Source organism: Pholcus phalangioides, unplaced genomic scaffold (genome assembly GCF_987345545.1).
Source record: "Pholcus phalangioides strain wild (caught in Gottingen) unplaced genomic scaffold, Ppha-v1.0 ptg000004l_1, whole genome shotgun sequence".
NCBI classification, from domain to species: Eukaryota; Metazoa; Arthropoda; class Arachnida; order Araneae; family Pholcidae; genus Pholcus; species Pholcus phalangioides.
In genome coordinates, this window is record NW_028301597.1 from 1,968,605 (window position 1) to 1,991,212 (window position 22,608).

A 22,608-nucleotide genomic window follows, 5' to 3' on the forward strand; every position below is an offset into this window, starting at 1 on the left:
TGAAATCGATCTTCTTTTATCTTTCGATTTTATGAATAAAATCCAACTTTTCCGAAGGTTTCGGATTTTAACGTGCCGATAAACATTTTTTATTTTTTATTTTTCCCGCTTTTGGTCGCCAATTCGCGATGGTAGGGTGGTCAGGTGATTCGGAATCTCATCGAGTTGGCGATCGTTTTGGCTGCGCCGATGAAAATCACGCGACAGGCACATTCCGGTAACTAACATCTCGGCGTCAGTAGTTGTCATGACGACAAGCTGGTGCAAACGATAAGTTTCTCTTCCTCCTCGGAAGTTGTAAGAGTCTTCTTCTTCGAAGTAAAGCGGGACCTCTCGTCCACACACACATGCTAAGAATATAATACTTACTTATATGAAGACAACTTTAGTATATCCCGAACCGGATATCCCGCTGACGAAAGTTCCGCGGCACCAGACCGAGAATTCTACGAACTTTTGAGAAAAACATCAATTTTTTTTACTGAATAATCAATAAAGAAAATACTCTCTGTTTTCAAGTCAAAAGTTTTGATAAACAACGCGTCCATGTTAAGAGAGACTTTTTGGCGCTCACGAACTACTCTCACTTCTATTTATATTTTAAAAACATAGCCATGAAAATAATATACCTGTGCAGAAATATTTCTCCGACTTGAGCAATAACAGTTAAACCTGTAAGAATTTTTGACTGCGACTTTTCTTGTTGATCCAGCGTTGTCACGTGTTTGGAAACATCAATGTGGAAACTATGAATTGATGTCCCGCTGTGTGCTGAAGTGCTAACAGTTGAAGAACTCGTGCAAAAGGAATTCGTCAGCCAGGTGAGCTGAATTATTTCGATATAGTATATTCTTTTGTGGAAAAATATGTCGCTGACATCATTATCAATTACAATGAAAACCCTTATCGATAATTTGATAAATGAACTTTCATTTGAAGACATTTTTAAAATTGTTTTCATTGACATTATATTACTGCAACAACAATTATCAGAATCGTAATGGTATATGCAAATGTTATGCAGGTATTGCAATAATGAGAAGATGGTTAGAGATTATAAAGGTTGCTGGTACGCAATCTATAACAGGCATGAAAAATCAATGTAACCGATGCTATGAAAACTGATAATTCAGTTTTTTCTTCTGAATTACTTCGTCTCACTAATCGATTGCCTATGTAGATAATACTACTATTACTCAAACGTACATGCACCTCGTACACATTACTCTGCGGAATTTCTAATGAATCGGTGCATGCCGGAATGTGTGTTCTGGGCGTGTATCGCCCCTAACCTATTTATGTTGTAGAAGTTGTGTTTGTTTCGTTGTCTTGCTGGTGCTGCCATCTGTCTTCCATATTTTGAAGTGAAGTTGGTTAATGTTTGAGTTTTCACGTTACGTAAGTATCTTGTTGAAAATCTGCCTGTTCTCTGCGAAAATACTTTTTAAAATGGGAGACTGGCTCATATTCGCGCCCAGAAGGAAAACTGCAGAAAACCAATTTCAGCCGACCCCTACTGTACCACCAACGGGATTCAACCTGGATCCTTCTGATGAAAATCTGGTGTTCTATATAGATAGCTAAACATATATCAATTTGGTAGAAAAATTGTAAACATTTCTTTTTGGAAGCATAGATGACTTTCAACTTTATTGAAAAGTATGCACTTGCATCAGAAAAAAAAAAATTATGATACGATATAATGTGCACATTCGTATTTTTTCTCTCTAAATTCATTGAGCGTTGTTTCTTCTAACCGTTTGAAAGATAGCGATGATGTACCTGGTTCATACAGGGAGTTGGTTTCACCACCTTAAATGTGAGAGAGCAATAATTTTCTATTTTTTCGAATTGAATGCGTTGATATTGGTAAGTATCAAAATTTAGGGTAATATATTTAACTGATAAAGAAATGAAAAATGACTGCTTACCACAAAAAAATGCAAAGTAATCGAGAGAATTATTTTCTATTTTCCTCCACGTAACTTCAAAAAGCTTCAAACCTTATTTCTAGGTGTCGCTTTTGATCGGTCTCATCATGTAGCGTGTGATGATTAAAAATCCTAGTGAAAAATGTATCACTTTTGGTTAATTTTAACTTTTGTTTGAAAAACGATCGAAATTGCGTAACTTACCATAGAATTATTTGTTTCAAAAAGTTTTCTATATACTATCGTTAAATAAAGTACGAATAAGTGATCAACCCGAATCATTTTTCTGGGAAGCTTTGAGAATGACGCGTGACTTATAGATGTGGGTATGTAGTATTTGATACAGATAGGGTGCGCCGCCAAAAATTACTAATCTTTTTAAATTCATATAAATTAAAAAAAAAATTGCCCAATCATGCAGTTTGAATAAGAATTTATGTAAAATTTGATTTTTGTTTTTGACAATGGAAACGAACATAGTTCAATACTTCGCCTGTAAAGGGCACTCCCTCTAAAAAGAAGCATTATGTGCTAATGAAATTAGTACTATTTAAAACAAGTGTCTGCACACAAAACTGTACTTTTTATGTACACAGAAATTGAGTTCTTGAAGTTCTTATATGTTTTGGGGGTTTAATTAATGAGGGGTTGATGGAATTATATAACCAGGCATCAGCAGTTTTAGAATAAAGACACTTTGCATACAGCTATAGATTAATATGTAGTTTTTCTCCCTTTTCCATAAGCGGTTCCCTTGCCTTAGTGATTGTTTAATCGTGGCTCCCCAGACTAGTCTCGAAAAGAACCACTTAATAGCATTGACTAGGCTCATATCAATATGGACAGCTCACCGAGAAGCACTAGATTAATATCATCCGCAGATCCAGTGCCACCTATAAGCAAAAAAGTTTAGAGTTAATGTGTTTTTGTTTGCCAAAAAAAAAAACAAAAAAAAAACCGGATTCCATGACGTGAATTTTGGTTTTAACCACATAATCGTACAGCAACATTTCTGGAATTTTAAAAACGTCTGGGTGAACCAGTCAGACTGGTTCACTCAGTATAGTTCCGTATATAATACCTTTCTCGATGATAGAGATACAAATACAAATACAAATACAACGCCACAACAGGCAAATTGCCCAACGAGGTGGCTGATTTAAGAACATCATGGATCCCCGAGCCCCTACCTACTACTGCTACACCACACATGCACCCCCCCCCCCCGCGGAACCCCCCAACGAATCGGTACATGCGGGAATGTGCGTGTACGTATAGTGCAACCTGACGTAAAGTTTGTTTCTGTGTGATGCTTGTTATGTGTAGTGCTGTCATCTGCCCCCAGTTTTACTAACTATGAGTGAAGTGTTATGGTTGAATGATTTACCGTTGTAGGACTGTTGCTCTCTGTGGCGAGACTTTTTAACGGGGAGATCGGCTCGCATTTGCGCCTTGAAGTTGGGAACCACAGAAAACCAACTTCAGCCGACCACCACTGTGGGGTTCGAACCCGGATCCTCGCATCACGAGTCCGGCACTATAACCACTCGACCACCACAGTGGCCACTCGACCACCACAGATAGATTATAAACAATTTGCATTATATTGCTAATTGAATGTTTCGACATATTAGATAAAATATAATCGCCATTTTAGATAGAATGATCGTTTGAGCTCGGTTCTATGTCTAATGTTCAACGTCATATTTAATTTTAGGCATTTTTTTGTTTGCCCATAGTTGATTCAACTATGGCAACAGTCGATTTTGTCACAGCAAATGTTTCTCGATTGAATACTTTTGTAAAGAGATCGAAAAACATCGTCTCGGTGGTTAGAAAACGATCCCAATTCGTAGTATTAGGATCCAGGTGTGAACCAAAAGCTGCTGCCGTGAGCAGTTAAAGCGACAGCCGCATACGTGATTATGCAAAATTTCGGCGTGCGAGGGTGAAAGGCTGCCCCCGGTCCTCATCTTCTAACAAGATGCGGGCACAGCGCCCCAATTATGGAGCAACCTCCTCCTTCCTTCATTTCTGAACTCACTCTATGTGAGTATACGTACTCCTCCCCCCCCCCTCTCTATTCCGCATCTTGACGAAGGTAATGAATGCGTTATTAGGATCCTGGGCCGAGGAGAGCAGCAGCATATCTCCCTTGATGGCTGCGAGTTTCCACTGAGCGAATGAATGCATATATGCTTGATGAAACAGCACTACCTTCTCTGGTGGTGAGGAGAGAGAGAGAAATACTGTAGAAATGCTTTGCCAGCCATGTGTGTGTATGTGGTTATTCCCGGATTTAGTTCCGAACTCCGATTCCGGTCGGGAAAGCGAGGACAAAAATGTCGAAATTAACGGCCAAATGAGAAATTACGTGATATCTTCTCCGTTCTAACAAACTCCGACCGATTCTTTGCTTTTCGGTTTGGGAGGGACAAAATGCTTACCTAACTTATTTATAGGATGGCATTTGAGAGCCTGTTCAAAAGGTTAAAACAGATATTACTTTTCCCATATAATCGCTTGATTTCCTTTTCAACAGGTGACTTATGAGATAATTAATTCTAACAAATAAGTTGATGATACCGAAGTTAATATTGAGATGATTTATAATTATTTTTCAAAACTTATATGTTTTACCACCTTTTCACTTCTCCGAAACTTTTTTTCCATTTCTTTATTTGAGTAAATTATAAAATTTAAGTAAATTATATGAATTTAAGTAAATTATAAAATTTAAGTAAATTATATGAATTTAAGTAAATTATATGAATTTCAAATTTAAATAAATTATATGAATTTCAAATTTAAATAAATTATATGAATTTCAAATTTAAATAAATTATATGAATTTCAAATTTAAATAAATTATATGAATTTCAAATTTAAATAAATTATATGAATTTCAAATTTAAATAAATTATATGAATTTCAAATTTAAATAAATTATATGAATTTCAAATAAAGTAAAACAAATTTTAAATTTCATTAAATTATATGAATTTTAAATTTAAGTAAATTATATGAATTTTAAATTTCATTAAATTATATGAATTTTAAATTTAAGTAAATTATATGGAGTTCAAATTTAAGCAAAACAAAATTTCAAAGTTAAGTAAATTATAGAATTACAAATTTAGTATAAATTTAAATTATAGTCATAGAAATATCGTTTCATATCTTCTATTGCCCGCCCCCCCCCCGCAGCAAGAACACGAAACACGCTCAAATCTGACTACATAAATATGTTAGTGGACACACATACACTCAGAACAAACATTTCTTTTTGCATGTACCAATTCGTTAAAATTCAGAATTTAGCTCTTCGATGATAGCCATATTTCTGCGAAGAAAGTATTGAAGACTTTTGATACGGGAAAAATCTCAAGAGAAGTATAAGAAACTAGTCAGTGGTTACAGTTAACAAAGCCTCTAACATAAATTGTTTCTTTCTCTTCATTTTTCTGGATTATATTACAATGGTAGCATTCAGCAGGTCAGACGTAGTCAATTGTAGATTCACAAGATCGAAAGCAGCGGTTTGCACAAAAACTACTTATCGAAATAACTTTTAGTGGAAAGTGATTGAAGTTACTTTCATATTTCAAATAATAGAAGCAATATATATATACTTATTTTGCTACTGCTCTTTAGTGTCAGATTAGATACTGTACTTGATGAATTTGTCTGGATTGATTTTAAAGTCAGGATTACACTATTAAAGTTTGATAAAAGATCTTTTACGAAACTTTAAAAAACGACAACCAATAAGCCAACCATATATTTGTCACATTTGAGGGAATGTACCCGATATGCTTATTGGTTGCATTTTCAATATTTATAATATGAAACTTTTATAGTGTAATCCCGGCCTACGAAGTTGGAACGCGGCAAACAGTATCTTGTAACTTACTAGTTGAAGAATTATAGAATTCACAAACCAAGCCATAGTCGTAATTTAGAACTCGAAAAAAAACCCATTTTTTTTAACCATTAATGGTTCCATGTATATTTGAGTATGCGTGACAAATACATGGTAATAAAAAAGCATCAAAACCAATTCCTTTCCTCAATTTTTTTTGGTATTTTAGAAAGTATATCTTTCAGTGTGATTTCAGTACAAAATGCGTCTAAGAAAGGCTTCTCTACTTTTTTATCTAGAAAGATTTATTTCATTGTTGGTGTCGATTTTTTCGACAGCTGCTGAAAGTTTAAGTGCTCAGAGATTTATAAAATCACACCAAATTGAAAGAACTGGAAATGAAACTCAGAGTGAAAACTATTGAACTTTGCTGAGGAAGGTTTTATCTGTTTATGATAGCAGTAAAATAAAGGGAAACTATGTCGCTGTTTATAATTTTGGCTACTTAAAAATCCACTCTGATTGATTAAATTGCCGTGTTGATACACTGCTTCAATTAAAAATGTGAAAACAGCATCAAGTTTCATCCGTTTTCGTAATTTTTTTTCAATATGTTGTTATGGGCATGAAATCATAGAGGGTTGACCTTGATAGTTATTAATACGAGATTAATTATTTAGTATTCTGTATTATTACACAATACTAAAAAAATCTCTGAAGTAGGATGGAAGTCTTCTTTTTACTTTCTGCACATTTCTCAAAAATATTCTAATTATGTGCATTCAAAAGATGAATGGAGAGACAAAGAAAAAAAAGTTTCGAGATGAAACTGCAATATTTGTGTATTTGTTAAACTTCTTGCTCATAACACGAAAACTTGCCATTCGTGGAGAACAACATCAGCGATGGCGAAACTGCCGAAATATCCCTCTGTATTCAGCGAAGAACATTTAAGAACAACAAGGCGACATTCAAAGCTCATCAGGGAACCCGACCCATGCAACCATATTATCATCACCCATCACGGGGTGAAATTCCAAAAGGAACTGACATCAACAAACTCCCGATTAAAGAGTATCTCCCCGCCACCGACTGCTCATTCCGCGGTGTCAAAAACGTCTTTAAAAGAGATGTTTCTTCATGCAAATGTTTCTCAGATAGACAGAGAGAGAGAGAGAGAGAGAGAGAGAGATTCTTTCTCTTCCAGCAAAGTAGGTGGAAAAGAGAGAGCAAAACTCAGACCTAAGTGCCATGCGACATCTTTAATTCGACAAGACATCAGCGATTCCCAGAGCATTAACGTGACCATTTCTGGTGGGAAGCGCGCACACGCGGGAGAAGATGAAGAAGAAAACTGGATATTGCTACACGAAAAGACATTTATCATAAAAACAGTAAAAAAAAGAAACACATACAGTGGGAGGAATGCAACCGATCGTCCTCTTCTCTCTCATTTTTTTTCCAGCTTGTAGACGAACGGAGTCATTAGGAATCCATCACGAGTCCCTAATGTTCGTTCGCAACAGCCTCGGGAACTATGCACGGGACTTGTCCTCTTCATCAAGGTAATACCGATGGAAAAGTACATCCTTCTATGATACACTTTTACCTCTTTCTCTCGCTCTATACATTTCTAATGTGATATTGTATGAATGGGAACTCGTGACGACCAAAAAGTTTTTTTTTCTTCCTTCAAAGCTACTCTTATCGTATCCCTTTGGGAGAGCGGTTATGTCCCAAACGCCATTTCACAGGTAAAATATTTAACCGTCACTGCTAAATTGAATGGGTACATACGTATGCAATGTTATACCTCACGGCACGGAATGCTTGAGATGGTGTTCAATAAACTGCGCGAGACGTAAAAAACTCAATAATCTCATATATACTGGATATCATAAAAAATAAAATGCATTACTGTGTGTCTGCAGAAGTTCGTGAGTTATCTTTAATTTACAGAAGATAATATTATAAAATATACAGGTAAAACTGTCTTCGTACATGCATTATTTTTTTAACCATCGACTATAGAAGCATACTTTCAATCAGAAAACGTAGACAAATAACGTAGTCATATTTGGATATGCCATTTATTTCACCATTTATCAAAGTACAACATTTTTTTTTTATACGTCCCCTCCCCCGTCTTCTAATGCCCAGTTATATAGTTACTGCCCTGTTTCAAAAAAAGAAAACACTCTATGCTTCTCTAAATGTATCTCTTATCCGAGATGACATTCACACAGGGCCGGACATTGCACCGGACATTCGCACCAGAGTCAGAGTCTCGTAAGGGCGGCCCTGATATAACGCGATAATCCCCCTACAACGATATTTTTTTCTTGCTCCACAGATTATCTTTATATGAAGGTTTCACTGTATATCAGTTACATTTTTTTGTAGCAAGTAAACTGAGGTTTGAGTTTCAGCTATGAAAATATTAAAATAACATCTCTAGTTATGGCTGTCAACATTCCACCTGGGAGCCCTAACTAGAGAAATGCAAGTATATTTGAAAAATTGCTGATAAAGAAATAATGAATGATAAGAAAAAACAACATATGTTAACCCTTCAAAGGGTTAACATATGTTGTTCTTTCTTATCATTCATTATTCATTTTCGTTGTTAACCCTTCAAAGCACAAATCATTAAATTACTTTCAAAAAACCATATTTTGTTTTTTACTAAAGTCGACATTCTTCCAATTTTCAGAAATTTTAGGCTCAAACTAAGGGAGCTGCATGGAAAAGTGCTACCATTAAGAAATCAACTTTATATAGTATCTGGGCCTGTCGATGTTTGATCTTTTTCTATCCCGTCTTTCCGTCTATGATTAAAGTTGGTAAAGGAAATACAAAATCGAAAAAACGAGATGAGATTATACGTACGTACGTTACACGTGGTAAATGTGATAAATCCGGTTATTATGCATAATATCCGATGTATAATATTTACTATAACATACACGAAATAACTTGTCCCGTTGAAAAGGTTACAATATCGTGTCAGTATTGCGCCCAGTAGAAAGGATAAAAACACTTATACCGCAACAGTTGCAAGCATACGGAGTGTTAAGGGATGAGCTTGAGAAAAAAAATAGTACAAAAATTCGAAAGATTTCCTAAAATTACAGTTTATTAAAGTGTCTCTTCATTCTGAGATACCCCCCCCCCCCCCAAAGTCTCAATGAACAATATCACTTTGCAGCATGGAATTTTTCGTTAGGCTTAGTGGCACCTAGTAAAAAACAAATGACACATATAAAATGTGTACGTTATTTAAATGTATTTTTCTAATTGAAATTATGATGCTATAACCAACTGTTAAAAAGGTATAGGATGTATAAGGACTTAATTTTACCCTGCATGTGTACAGAAATTGTGAACCTCCATTTAAACCTCACCCGGATGATATTTGTTGATTCTACGGCTAGCGTTGCTGCTGATGAGTAAGATAATTTAGGTCAATAGGTTATGCATTTACCAACTGATCATTTCTGAAACCGAGTTTCCTGGAAGCGAGTGTATTTACAATGTGATTAACCCTTTCGAAAACCGCGTGGGTTATTGTGACATTTCAAGATATGACATGACGTGTAAATATCATGACTCATTTTTCTGGTATTCGGTACACATGAAAATCCTAACTAAACGATTTGTAATCGAGGCTTTTCAACTTTTCATTGAAATCACTTTGAAGCCGCAAATAGAACGCATAGAAAATACAGAATGTGCACATATTCATTACATAATAAGAATTCATTATTTACTTATACAGAACATTCACTTATGCGGTTTTACTTATATAAGGTGTGGTTAATTTAAGTTACTTTCTTCTGAGCTATACACACTGTAACTATTCATCAGAAACTACGGTACTTATGGTAAGTCTGCACAGCCATGAACAACTGACAAGAGGATGTGAACCCTCTGTTTACCTGTCAGTATTGGTCATATCTATTTATAGGCTACTGGTCAGTAATGGAAGCTACGGAATTTTGTGAACATCTTCATGAAGAAATAACGAGACATAAAACTTTTCATAGACAGAAAATCCCAGGTGCAGATTCACTGTTTTCTAAAACCTTTAATTGACAAGCACTGAAATATCCAGAGAAAATTTTTAAGCCATTATAATTAGTAAATAAGGTACCCTGAACGCTATTTACATGACGAAAATAATTATTATCAATATTTAAAAAATATGGGATGTTGTGCTTCAGGGAACACCACACTGATATGATTTATGTAGATTTGAATAGTATAAAAATTCCGTTCATTGTTTGCCAACTTATTTTTCTACCGTTGTTTTGAAGTAACAAAGTATTTCCCTCCAAAATACAAGGGTTAAAAATCATTCCTGCTGTTTGCCTTGTCAAGAATTAGGAGATATGAGTGCCTTTTACCTTTGAGCCGTTCCACTAGTAATTATAGAAACTTCATAATAGCTCACAAGTAAAAATCGAATATTTGAGAGTTTCTTAGAAGCATTAATGCCGAAAAACTACAAAAAAATATACAGTGCCTTTAATTTTTAAAAAATGTAAGATACTAATGCTTCTTTTAGGAGCAATACCACCAAATGAAGAGTAAAAAGAGTTTCAGAAGTAAAGCACGTTCGTGTGGAGTCAACGCCATATGCATTAAAAAACAAATGAAAGGGGGGTTCCTGTTCTGCTAGATCTCTGGATGTTCAGCCATGAAGCTTGGGTAGGTAAGTCGCATGGTAACAAAAATTAACTTGCGTGCTACCATTAGAATAAAGAAATGTTCTCCAGTGGTTGAATGTTGGAACTACAGTCGGCCTCGCTTAATCTATAACGGATAAACGGATATCTCGTTTAAATGGATAAAATCCTCCTTCCCCCAGACACAAAGTTCCCCGCTTAATACGATGATTTCAACAACTTTTCCCCGCTGAATTGAATGTTACGCTTCACACGTCAACTGTTAATACACATCCAATCACTATACACATGATGTTTTTATTTAATGATACATTTGGAATTAATGGAAAATATATGCTATACCAGGTCAAGAAAAATACGTTTGAGAATAGCTACTGGCCTCCAAGTACTCAAGTCGTCTTTAAAACGTAGATTTAATTATTTTATTTTTGTTCACTGTTGAGCGAATAGAGGGAGCTAAATTTCCGAATGAAAAGTAAAAAGCTTAAATGTTTAAACTTTTTACTAATGCCGCCTGGTAGTCGAGTGGTTAGGGAAGTAGATTCTCACTGTGCACGTCTGGGTTCGGGCATGGATGTTTACTAACACTAACAAATTCCCTGGACGGATCATGCTGATCCCTTGGGAATACGTGTGGATCACGTTATTATTATTATTATTGTGATTATTGTAGTTAAATATAATGTTCATTTCATTTTTGTCGTCTGATTTATTCGAGAAGCTTTATTAATGTCGATTCTTCGTGAGTTTTCAATATATACAAACCATACTAACGTTGTAAAATGGCAATTGAATTGTTCCCCGCATAATCGGATATCATGTAATGGAATCGTTGATATCCGATTAAGCGGGACCGACTGTATTTTTCTCTATTAATTTCTTCATTGTCTTTCCATTGAGAAGTTTCGTATCTTTATAATTAGGCTGTAGAGACAGCTCAGAACAAGGAAACCTTAATTATAGACACCCTGTATGTAATTTGACCATGTTTCCTGTTTATCCGATACATGTTTGATATACATTTATTTGCAACAACTGAAATGCAGAATTCAATATAAAAGTATCGGGAGGGGGGGGGGGAATACTTCTTCAAGCTGTGAGGGATATATTCAAGTCTACGATACAAACATCAATATGAGACCCCTAAGCATAATGTTAATTAACTCACGTGAAAAAAAATATCAATTAGAAGTTACTCGATACATAAAAAAACATATCTGAATATTTCCAACGCTCGAGTCTGAAAAAGAGCCAAAAAAAACTGATCATAACTCAATTATTTATTGTTCTGCCCACATCAAATGTCATTAAGGATTTTTTTTAACAATCGTATTGATAAGACTACATACGAATCCATGCAAAAAACATTCTTTCCCCTCCTTGTTGAGTAATTCAATATTTTTTTTTATGTGGGTGTATTTTGATATATAGTGAGTGATACCTGTTCGTGTCCGTGGGTTCGTTAAGGGGAAGCATAAAAAGCCAGAGATGCGTATAAAAAAAAAAGATGGTTGCAGGCAATGGAAAGGGAAAGCATTAAAAAGAAGTGAAAAAAAAAGACAAGAATAAAAAAAATAATAAAATGAGAAAAAACGTGGAAAGTGGTGCGGCAACTGCTTCATCACCCACAGTCTTTCGTAACAGGCTTCCTTATCAGGCAGCACTAATCAGTTCTGATTATTGCGCTCGTTAGGTCTAATTATGTTACAAAAGGGCGACGTATTAGGATTTGAAGGGGGAGAGGAATTCGACGGGCACAGGGAGAGCCACCCCCGACTCTTGGCCATCTTTAGGGTTACTAATTGGATAGCAAGGAGGGGGGCGATCGGTCACACAACCAACCTACCCTTCCACAACATTTTATTTTTTGCTGGTGTATTTTATTCTCAGCGTTTTTCTACATCTCATGTGTGTGCGCCCCGAAGAACCAAAGCCCTATTCTTCTTCTTCTTTTCGCTTTGGCTTGTTTCTTGTAGTAGGAAGTTCAAGGCCCCGACTTCCGTCTTCAATGGCTTCCTAATTGCTTCATTAATGAGCCTGGTGTGGGGCAAAAACCCGGGCCTTGTGTGGATCTCCCTCTCTCTCTCTCTCTCTGTTTCTATGTCTTTTAGCCCGCGTGTCTCTCTCCATCTCTCTCTCTCTCCCCTCCGTAAGATTTCTCTTTTCTTTTCTGGGTCTGGGGTTAATTGGTGGCACTTGTGTCCCTCGCGCCCCGAAATACGCTAATGAGACACAACCGCAGGAATGAAACAAACCAGAAATAAAAAAATGGATGATGGAGACAAGATATAAAGAAAAGAGCTGCACTTAATGAAGAAAGAAAAAGTTTCTGCAACAAACAAGCCTCGAAGGTAACAACGGGTCGTGGTTATTATAAACGTAATAAAAGTTTGGCGGTGACAACGGGAGAAACCAATTTTTTTCCCTCTCTCTCTCCTGAAAATAGAACAATGTGTTGCAACACAGGTGAACACTGTGACACTTGAGAAGACATCATTGAGTACGAGTGTCTTGTAATATTCAATTGCGAAGCGTCTTTTTTTTAAATTTACACCTCAATTTTCGAGATTATGATTTTCCGAAAGTTTCGCAGCGGATACATAAAAAGATGATGATAACAGGGAGTGTTGAGGTTTGGTTCTTGTATACGCGCGTATTCACTTATTAACCCACACTGGGGACACTGGAAAAAGTTCTGGAGAAAGGTATTGGTCTTGGAAAGAGAAAGCTTTTTTTGTTTATAATTGGCATCTAGAATTATGTAGACGCAACGAATGAAAAACGAATGCAAACTCGTAATGGTGAAGAAAAAAAATGAAGTTGTTGAATTTAGAACCACCGGATTTTGTTTAGATAATACCTTTCCCCTTATAAGTTGTATGTGATGAAGTGAAGGTGTGTATAAATTCCATGCACATATAAGGGGAGTTTAAAAAAAAAGTCAGACTTCAAGGAAATTTTCACCACACATCTGCCAATACTGACAAGTCCCTCATTCAAAAAAGTTTCTACACGAAAACAGGCAGATCTTCCACAAATGATACTTATATAACATGAAAATTCAATAATTTTGTTATCTTTACTCAAAATATAGAAGTCAGATGGCAGTATCAATGAAACAAACACAACTCTGATAGCATAAATACGTTGGGGCCACACATATTCTTAGAACACTAAATTCCAGCATGTACCGATTCGTAAGAAATTCCGCAAAGGAATGTGTACGACGTGTTCCATTTGAAAACGTCTCTCCGCAGAGAGCAGGCAGGCCTCCAACACGTCACTTCAGGGAAAAAAAATCGTCCCTCCCATGATCCCGAGTGAAGACCTGCCAAGTACACCCTTGGGGAGGGAAATGCCATGTTGGTGATACTTGCCGATAGCTGCACAATGAATCTGCGATCCACCAAAGAGGCCACACAGAACACGCATTGATCATCGGTAAGACATGACATTGTTCATATATTTGCATTTGGGAGGAACTGATCCCCCTCCTCCTTCTGGATCCTCACTTGGTTCCAGAGAATCGATGGTATTTATAAAAAAATTGTTCGTTGTATATAAATTTCGTTCGACTAAATTCAATTCAATAAGTAGAGACATCCTCGCTTCATGGATGAGGGTAAAAGGGTCTTGGATAAGACGGTCATAATATCATAACATAATTTGGTCGCGAGCAGAGGCGGATTCATGGTTTGGCCACATATGAGCTACATAAACTTTGCCGTCCTTTTCCCAGTCTTGTCTAATTTTCTTGACCACTCCTTCAAATCTGCAACCATAGATTTAGCCCACTTAACCATTCCCTCCCCTGTTCTCAGTAAATACGCCTCTGTCTCTAAGTCATTCTTATGGTCACTCACATGCTTGCACACTTTCTCGTTTTGTGTATCACTGACTTGGTTCTGTGCTGTCTAGTCACTCTGTTGATCATTCACATGCCTGGATACTGTTTTGGTCACCCACAAAATCAGTATTCATCAACCGCCGAGACGTAGCATGGTACCAGCCCCTGGCATCATTGAAACCGGGCCGTGAGTAATTCATCTCGAGTAGTTTCATTTCTTCCCATTTATTTCTTATTCGTCGTGTTTATGTCCGTGCTTTAAACTCAAAAAGGAATTCAACTGGTCCGAAGAATTCTAAAACTTGAGAACCACTTCTCTAAATCGCTCTTTTGGCCACTCACCGACATCATCCCTCACTCTCTTGGCCACTCATCGGCCTGATATCTCATTTTCTAAGCCTACTCTTTTGACGTTCACTGACCTTGCTTTCTAGGTCCCTCTCATGCTCAAACGGACTCTAGGTTTTTCTTTTGGCTACTCACATGACTGGAAACTTCATTGGTCACGCTTTTGACCGCTCACCGACACGTTCTTTCACCCTCCAAGTAACTCCATTGGTGGCTCATATGCTCACAAACACTCTAGGTCTTTCTTATGGTCACTCACTGACCTGATCCCTCGCTCCCTAAAATCACTCTCTTAGTCACTCATATGCTTGCAAACTCTAAAGGTCACTCGTTTTGTCACTCAGTGAACAAGTCCCTCGGCAGAAGCGTATTGATGGTTTTACCATCTGTGCTCTGAAATTTTGCCTCCTTTCTCCCTTCATCTAATCTGCCGCAGCTCCGAGCTTACCACTCTGGGCCTGCTAAGGGACCTCTCCCATAAATGCACCTCTGGCCGAGAAAATATAGTCAAACGGGGGAGAGGTGTAGGGAAAAAACGGTTAGGGAGAGTGGGTTAGTGAATGAGTTTGATCTGGAGAACATGATAAAATTCTGCGAACGACGAGGGTCGATTCGAAACATGATATTTAGTTATAGAAGTGGGAAGAGATTTGAAATATTATATGTACCGAACTTTTTTTAGTTTTGGCAATTATAGACCACTTTAATTTTTGTTTTCTTCAGTCTTATTATATTTGAATCGAAAAATTTCAAAGGGTGTTTTTTTTTTCTCCACGAGAGGAGTCTCTCTTTTGCTTCGGCATGCCATTAAATGCGAAGAAAGCAAAGAAAATTGCCACAGTTAAGTCAGCTCGTTTGAAAAACGGCAAAAATAGACAAGAGAGGGAAATAATGACAGACAACTTAACTTCAGCTTTTTGTTATCTTTATTTCTCATTATATTCGTGATTGCCTTTATTTTTTCCCCCTCTTCCATCGTATTTCAAAATAGCGGGTTTGTCTAGCGGTAAGTTAATAATTGAAGCAATTATTATTTTTCCAACATTATTTCTATACGCTCGTTACTATCTTATAGGTGCTTTATTATTATTATTATTTTATCTTTGTTGCTTTTTTTTGTTGGTTGCCTTTGCTATCTGACCTTCTGGGACGAGCTGGTGATAGGTACCTCTTCAGACCGTTGAAAATACAGTAATGAGGAAGAGTCAGAAAATTGGTGCGCAAGAAGAGAGAAAAGAAACCGGGATGGATGGATTGGTAGGGAATCGGTCCAGCGTCAAGTTGTATGAGATGATAGAGACGGACGCTTGTTAGCTGACTTGATTGACACAACTGTAAAATAGGGGATCGTATCCAAAGTTCCGATCCCCGATAACGAATGGAAAAAAATCGATTCCTGAAAAGGATTGTTTGAATTGCTGGTGAAAGTAGTGTGGCCATATGGCCCGTACTTTACGGGACGAAAAAATATATTTTTCATAATACAGTCGATGCTAGTTATAACGACCCACCATCGGAGACGTTCAAAATGAAGAATTATACAGTCAAACCTCGATACAACGGTATTTTGAGTACCAAGAAAAATATCGTTGTATCGAGAGTATGCAATCATTATCATCAAGCGCTGCCAAATTTATGCAGTTGGTGGCATGTCTTCTGAATTGGTGTTGTTAGTACCACCATAAAAGGCATTCGTAAATATTTATTCGGCAGCAAAAAATTCTAATTGTGTGTGTGTGATTAGTTAAATAAAATTCAGTTTATTCTTTCACTCTGTAAAATAGCTTTCGTCCCTGAACTTTTGTGTACTGCACAGAAAACAGCTTCAAAGCAACTTCATCGACACTTTCGGAAAGTAGATAGGGTAATGTATTCGCAAGACCCGACTCGCCCCCGAGGGCATACAGTTGATTCTGAGGACCGACGTGACGTTGCGAGAGCAAGCGTGCTCAGCGCGATCTGTTCAAGTGAAGATGCTTCTTTCATCTTCAAAAGAATTAGATCCAAAATGGTCAATCTAGGGCCAAACACCCTGTTGACGGACTGTTCGGGTCGGAAGGGTCTAGGACCCATCCCCTGGGTAAAAATTAAAAGAACTACCCTCCTCTGAGGCTCATCGGAAAGTAGATAGTGTGAATACTCAGGTTATCAATCATCTCGAAAGAACAAAAAATATGAGGGGCTTAAAAACATATTGAAGATGATTTGAGTGAAAATTGTCGCTATAGCAGTTTTACGATTTACTCAAAAAATATCGTTACTGGGAGATTTATCGTTGTATTCAGTGGAGTTTAACATTAGACTTTAAACAATTCTAAACCAGATTCGAAAAAATATCGTTTGCAGAGGGATTTATCGATATATCGAGTATCGTTGTTGCGAGGTTTCACTGTATTTCTTTAATATTTTCACAGCTGATGCGTTTTTTAGTAGCCTCAACACAATAAATGCATTTTGGTGTATCTAATCAAATTATTTTGAACAATTTGATTTTCAATGAATATATAATTTTTTTTTAAAAATAACAGCAAAACTGAATTTTTGAACTAAAATAACTGAAAGAAACACACAAAAATTTATGAGCATGCATTTTAAGATTCGCTCAACGGTGCGTGAGAGAAAAAAATAAAATCCGAAAAAATTGGTGCTAAAAAGGCAATTTTTTTTAGCTTTTTAACAATTAAATATCTTCTTAAATGCAATAATACTGATGTATTTATTGAATTTTTTGCAATACTGATTTATTTATTATAAATACTGATGTGCTTATTTATCTCAAACAGGTCGTAAAAAAATGAATGAAATTTAGAGTAAACTGATTTCATCCTCAAGGGACATTTTCAATATCAGTTTGCGACGAAAAAAAAAAAAAAACACGGGGGAAACTAGAAATGAAGACATTGTTTCCCGTAGGCAACCATGACTTTTTAATAATAAAAAGTTGGAGTAGAGAGATGAGTAACAAATGCATTTTGATACTTTACGCAAATTCCGCCAAAAAAAAAAAAAAACCCACCGTTTTTTTTCATTATTTGAACGTCCTGCATCTTAAGCTCCAAGTACTGTACTGTCGATCAGCAATTAGCATACCGAAGCTGAGATCGGACACTGTAATGGATTGAATAATCGTTACATTGGATTAAAACTAACATGACTTAAATAAGAGAAAATTTGGAACTTATACGGGACTTTTTTTTTCATTGGTAATCAATGATAATTAGGCTTCTTCTTTGAAACATATTTGTGTAAATACTTTTTTTTTGTTTAAATACAGATTTGGTTCAATATGAAAACGATGTAGAATTACGTGCTTTCTTCTACATGTATAAGTTGCTTGAATTTTTCTAGGGGTTTTCAAGATAATTTCTGAATTCATCTGAATTCAATAATTTATGTATGGAAATGGAAATGCACCAAAACCCTAGCGAGTTTATATAACGCTGATTTTAATGTAGGCATGCAATGGAGCTTCCCAATCTGGCAACTTTTCGTTTCTAAAAAATACTGACCCTTCGAAGAAGTCGGAGTTAATGAAGACCAGATAATGTGTGTGTGTGGGGGGCAAATATCGATATTGGAATAATTGCCACAGTCTTTAATTTGTATTATGTGTTTTTTGGAGAATCGACATATGTAGTGGAGAAATTTTGATTTTCCATCATGATTCGTTTGGTAAGTTGATAGTGATTGATCTGTATGAGGATATATGGAAGTATTTAGAGGGATCGTAAGTATTTTATACCAGTGAGGGTGCTCGGATCACGCTTCATGTTGGAGATAAAAAAAAAACACTGTGGGTGCTCGAACAACAACAACGCTACTGGAATTGCTGACTGAACTATTGACGACTTCTGTTAGACATTAAGAAATTCCTCTTCACACTAATTATTGAAGTTGAAGAAAAGTGGGGGGGGGGGGAACGCAAGACGAATATAAAAGAAGGCACGGTTTGATCAAATAATCTACCTGAAAATAAACATGGACGTATCCAATCGAACAGTAATCAAAAATAAGCAAACATTATATTGCAAAAATAATTTATGTGACCGCGAACGGGTACGGCTTCTCTCATTGTCACCATTTTGAATTCCAGACATTGCAGTCTACGGAAGTGCTGTTGAGCGATGTTGAAATTTTTTTTTGATGATTTTCTTTATTTTTTTTGTATTACAGATTATATTATATATATAACAGTTTTGAAAATAAAAATTCTTAAAATCGTGTCATTCATTCGTGCAAGCGCTGTACTATGTAAAACTAGAAAGGAATGCTGAAGTCTCTGAATAGGATATAGGAAAAAGAAATTTCACGACGGAAATCATTGTGAAAAATTATTGAACTGTTCAGTTGCCTCGACATAAGCCTCAAATTAGAGGATCATTGTAAACTAAAATTGAAATGATACATTTCTTATTTCCATGGAAAGTTTCGGTATCCAACTCTCCTAGAGAAGAATATTGGCTATGGTGTGACCGTGGTTTTATTCTCTCGAAATTTATAGTTGCCTCCCCCTGTGAGTGACTTCAACGTCCTGACCAGTAACACCTACATCAGTAGATTTGGTAATGTGGTCTCGTCACTTAATCATCTGGCCGGATGCTGCTCCTCCTTAATTGGAGCTTTTCTAATACAGCCACGTCTGTGTGCCGGTGCCTCTCACAGTCGCCCAATTTCGCTTCCTTTTCTTTTCTGTGCGACAAGAGTATATTGCGGAGAGAGAGAGAGACTTGTCAACCTATATCTAAGGGCATGACGGAATACCGGAATAAAGATAGAAATAAATATGGTATCGCAGCAGTGAGAGCAGAATCATCATCATCTTGCCTGATGGTAATAAGCAGTAGGAACTTTCTGCGTGAGTGGATCTTTCACTTCGTCACCAATCAAATGCAATTTATGTGAAGTTACAGGAGGAAGAAATGAAGACATTTTCAATGTTCGTGGTTTTATGGCAATCACCAACGTGTCCTTGTAGTAATACTACATTTATATCGATTGAGAAAAAACAGTAATTATAGGGGAAACTTTCGTCATAACTATAACTGCGATTGCTTTATTGCGGCGGCAAAAAACATCTTTTTATCATTATAAAGTCGATAATCATTGAAGGAATTCCTGTCATCATTTTTTTACGATTCTCTGTCTCCTTTGAGGGTTTTCCTTTCTTTTGCATATCAGTCGATCATTTTTCCTCTTCCCGTCACACAACTTTCTCATCAATTCATTTTTCAGCTGGTCAATGAAAACGTTTCTCTGGCATTTAGATCGATTCACTCAGTTTCGAGCTCCCGAATGCAAAAACCTCGCATCATCTTAAATAACGCTCTATGGCACAGTTTCCTAGCCTTTTTTGGTCCATCGCCCCCCAACGCAATCTAACCCATAGGATCCCATGTTATACCAGTAGCTTCTACCTGGTACATTCTATATCCCCCTAGGGGGCGTTAACGCACACGTTGGGAATCACTGCTCTATGGCAAGCGTGTTCAACATTTTGCAGAGTGCAGCCACTTCGTCAATTTGAAAACGTGTCGCAGGCCATTTAACTAAGTGATCTGGAACAACACCAGACGATACTGAAGTGATCTGTAAATGTGCCACGGCACACATGAACAGTTGCAACAGACCTACAATAGTACAAAATATCCAGTCATTACACTTCACTCATAATTCAAAACTCTGATATCAGATGACAACATTATAACAAGTATTACACAGAAACAAACTTCGCATTAGGTTCTCAAAACATACACGAGGTCTTTTTCGACTGCCTTCTTTATTTAAAGAAGTTATATCCCTTCATTGAGACAGAGCGGTGGGCCATGATCCGGTTAGGAGGAGGACCACTTGAATGATCTGGAAATGTGCCGCTGGTCACTTAGGTGTTCTGTAAATGTGTTGCGGGCCATTTGGATGATCTGGAACTGTGCCGAGAGTAACTTGAGTGATCTGTGAATATGTCGCGGGTTACTCAAGTGCGTTTTCTGCCCCGGGTGACTAAATTCATTTTTACATATAGCTGTGTACCAAAGAGACCAAGAGTCTTCAATCAAATTGAGATCTCCTAACTAATTGAGCACTCAATTTTGAAACGTTTTCTTTCATAAATTCTGAAATTTTCATCTGAATTCTGGAATTATTTCTTCCTTCATTTCTGGAATTATTTTTTTAATCAATCCTGGAATTTTTTCATTAATTTTACAATTTCATCGATTCCAACTTTTCTTCATTAATTCCGAATTCTTATAAATTCAGGGATTGATTCTTTCAATAATTCCGAATTTTTAAAGTTGCTGGAATCAATTTTCCTATTTTTAATTTATTAATTCTGAATTTTCATCAGTTTTGAAATTACTTTTTTCATTAATATAAAATTTTCCTTCAGCCCTAAATTTTCGTCCAATTCGAAACATTCATTAATTACTGTGTTGATTTACATTTTATAGTGTGTTAATATTGTTTGTATGGATATTGAATGGCATTTACCTCCCACCCCTTTCCCCTCTTCCCGCAAAATATCGAACTGTAGAGAACACAGAACTTTCTAGAGCCCCGGTATGCATCGAGTCTGGTAAGGGTAGCCTCGATCACAATTTCTCTCGATGGACTAAAGTGTTATCAAAATGTTCAAAAGCGTTTGATACGTGACTTTCATTTGCACATAGCACATAAACATTAGGAAATATAGTCTTTTCTTGTAAGAACCGGATCGCTGTCACAAGGCAAGTCAAATTTTATGAAGTTACAGGAAATTATCTTATAGGAAAGGTGCATCCATGGTAAAGAGGGGATAAAAAGACGTGTTTTATCTAAAATTTTGTCCCAATCAACTAATATTTACATGCATTTGTAGCTATGCAAAGTCATACTCGATTTACGCGAATTCGACTCACGCGGTTATCGTCGGTCCCACCGATCGCGTAACTTTCAGCGTATTGCTGTACTAAATAAAACTCAAAGGCTAATCATGAAACATTGTGAGTTTTTTTTTTGTACGTCAGAAATAAATGACTTCAGCAACACCAATTTGCATATAATTTTTTTCTATATATATTTCTATCTTTTGGGTTTAGTTGAACGCAGGGAAGCTAATAACAATGAAATGGAAGAATAAATGAAAAATATATATATCTATAAGGGGTATCACGTCTAGCAAAATACTGGATCATAATGGAAAATGAAGATGATCAAGTGAGAGAGAGAGAGAGAGAGAGCGAGAACAAGATATAGAGAATAAGGGAGTGCGAGAGGAGGTGGAATATATATTGGATGAAGAGCGAGAGGCGGAAATAGCGAGGTATTTTTTTATATTTTTTCGGATACTGGTTTGTAAGGGGTGAGAGAAAGAGGGGGGCCCCCTCAGTATGGTGCCCACCAAGAACTCGCGGCATCCAATTTCCTTTCTGTAATACTAACCCATTAGCTACCTCATTCCGCTTATCTTCGACAAAATCCGCCGCTAAAGCGAAAAAAAAAACTATATAGATGGAGGGAAAAAAAAAATTAAAAAAAAGGAAAGAAATTGGTAGAGAGAAAGAGAATTTCATATGCAAAAACTGATGGAAAAGTGAGGGCAAATGGTGGACGGTAGTGGTGGGCTGGAGAAAAAAATGTAAGAGAGAGAGAGAGGAGATAGAGGAAAACCTTGGTTTTTTGGTGGGATGCGTATATACCACTGCACTGCACTACCCGAGAGCGCGCTATCTTGATTTTCCGGAGCGAACCCACCATCACTAACATCGGATGACGACGCTGTGGTGTTGGAAAAAAAAAAAAGAAGAGTAACGGCTCGATGCTTCGAAATAAGCTTTTATTACCGGGTTTTTCGGCAAAAGGTGATTAATACCATGAACCGAGTGAAGATGACGATATGGGGGTTGTGGGAAGGAGCATTGCCTCACACGGAGGAAATGTGCACCATTTTCTTGTTAT

At 36.7% G+C, this 22,608-nt stretch overlaps 1 protein-coding gene across 1 annotated transcript in view; it reads left to right on the forward strand.

Annotated features, from left to right (window-relative positions):
* The first annotated feature begins 257 nt into the window (after positions 1-257).
* LOC149086414 (LIM domain only protein 3-like) overlaps positions 258-22,608 on the forward strand; it is a 219,682-nt gene continuing 197,331 nt past the window's right edge. The window contains exon 1 of the mRNA XM_089255476.1: positions 258-821. The gene's annotated coding sequence lies outside the window, so the exon portion shown is untranslated. The remainder of the gene's footprint in view (positions 822-22,608) is intronic.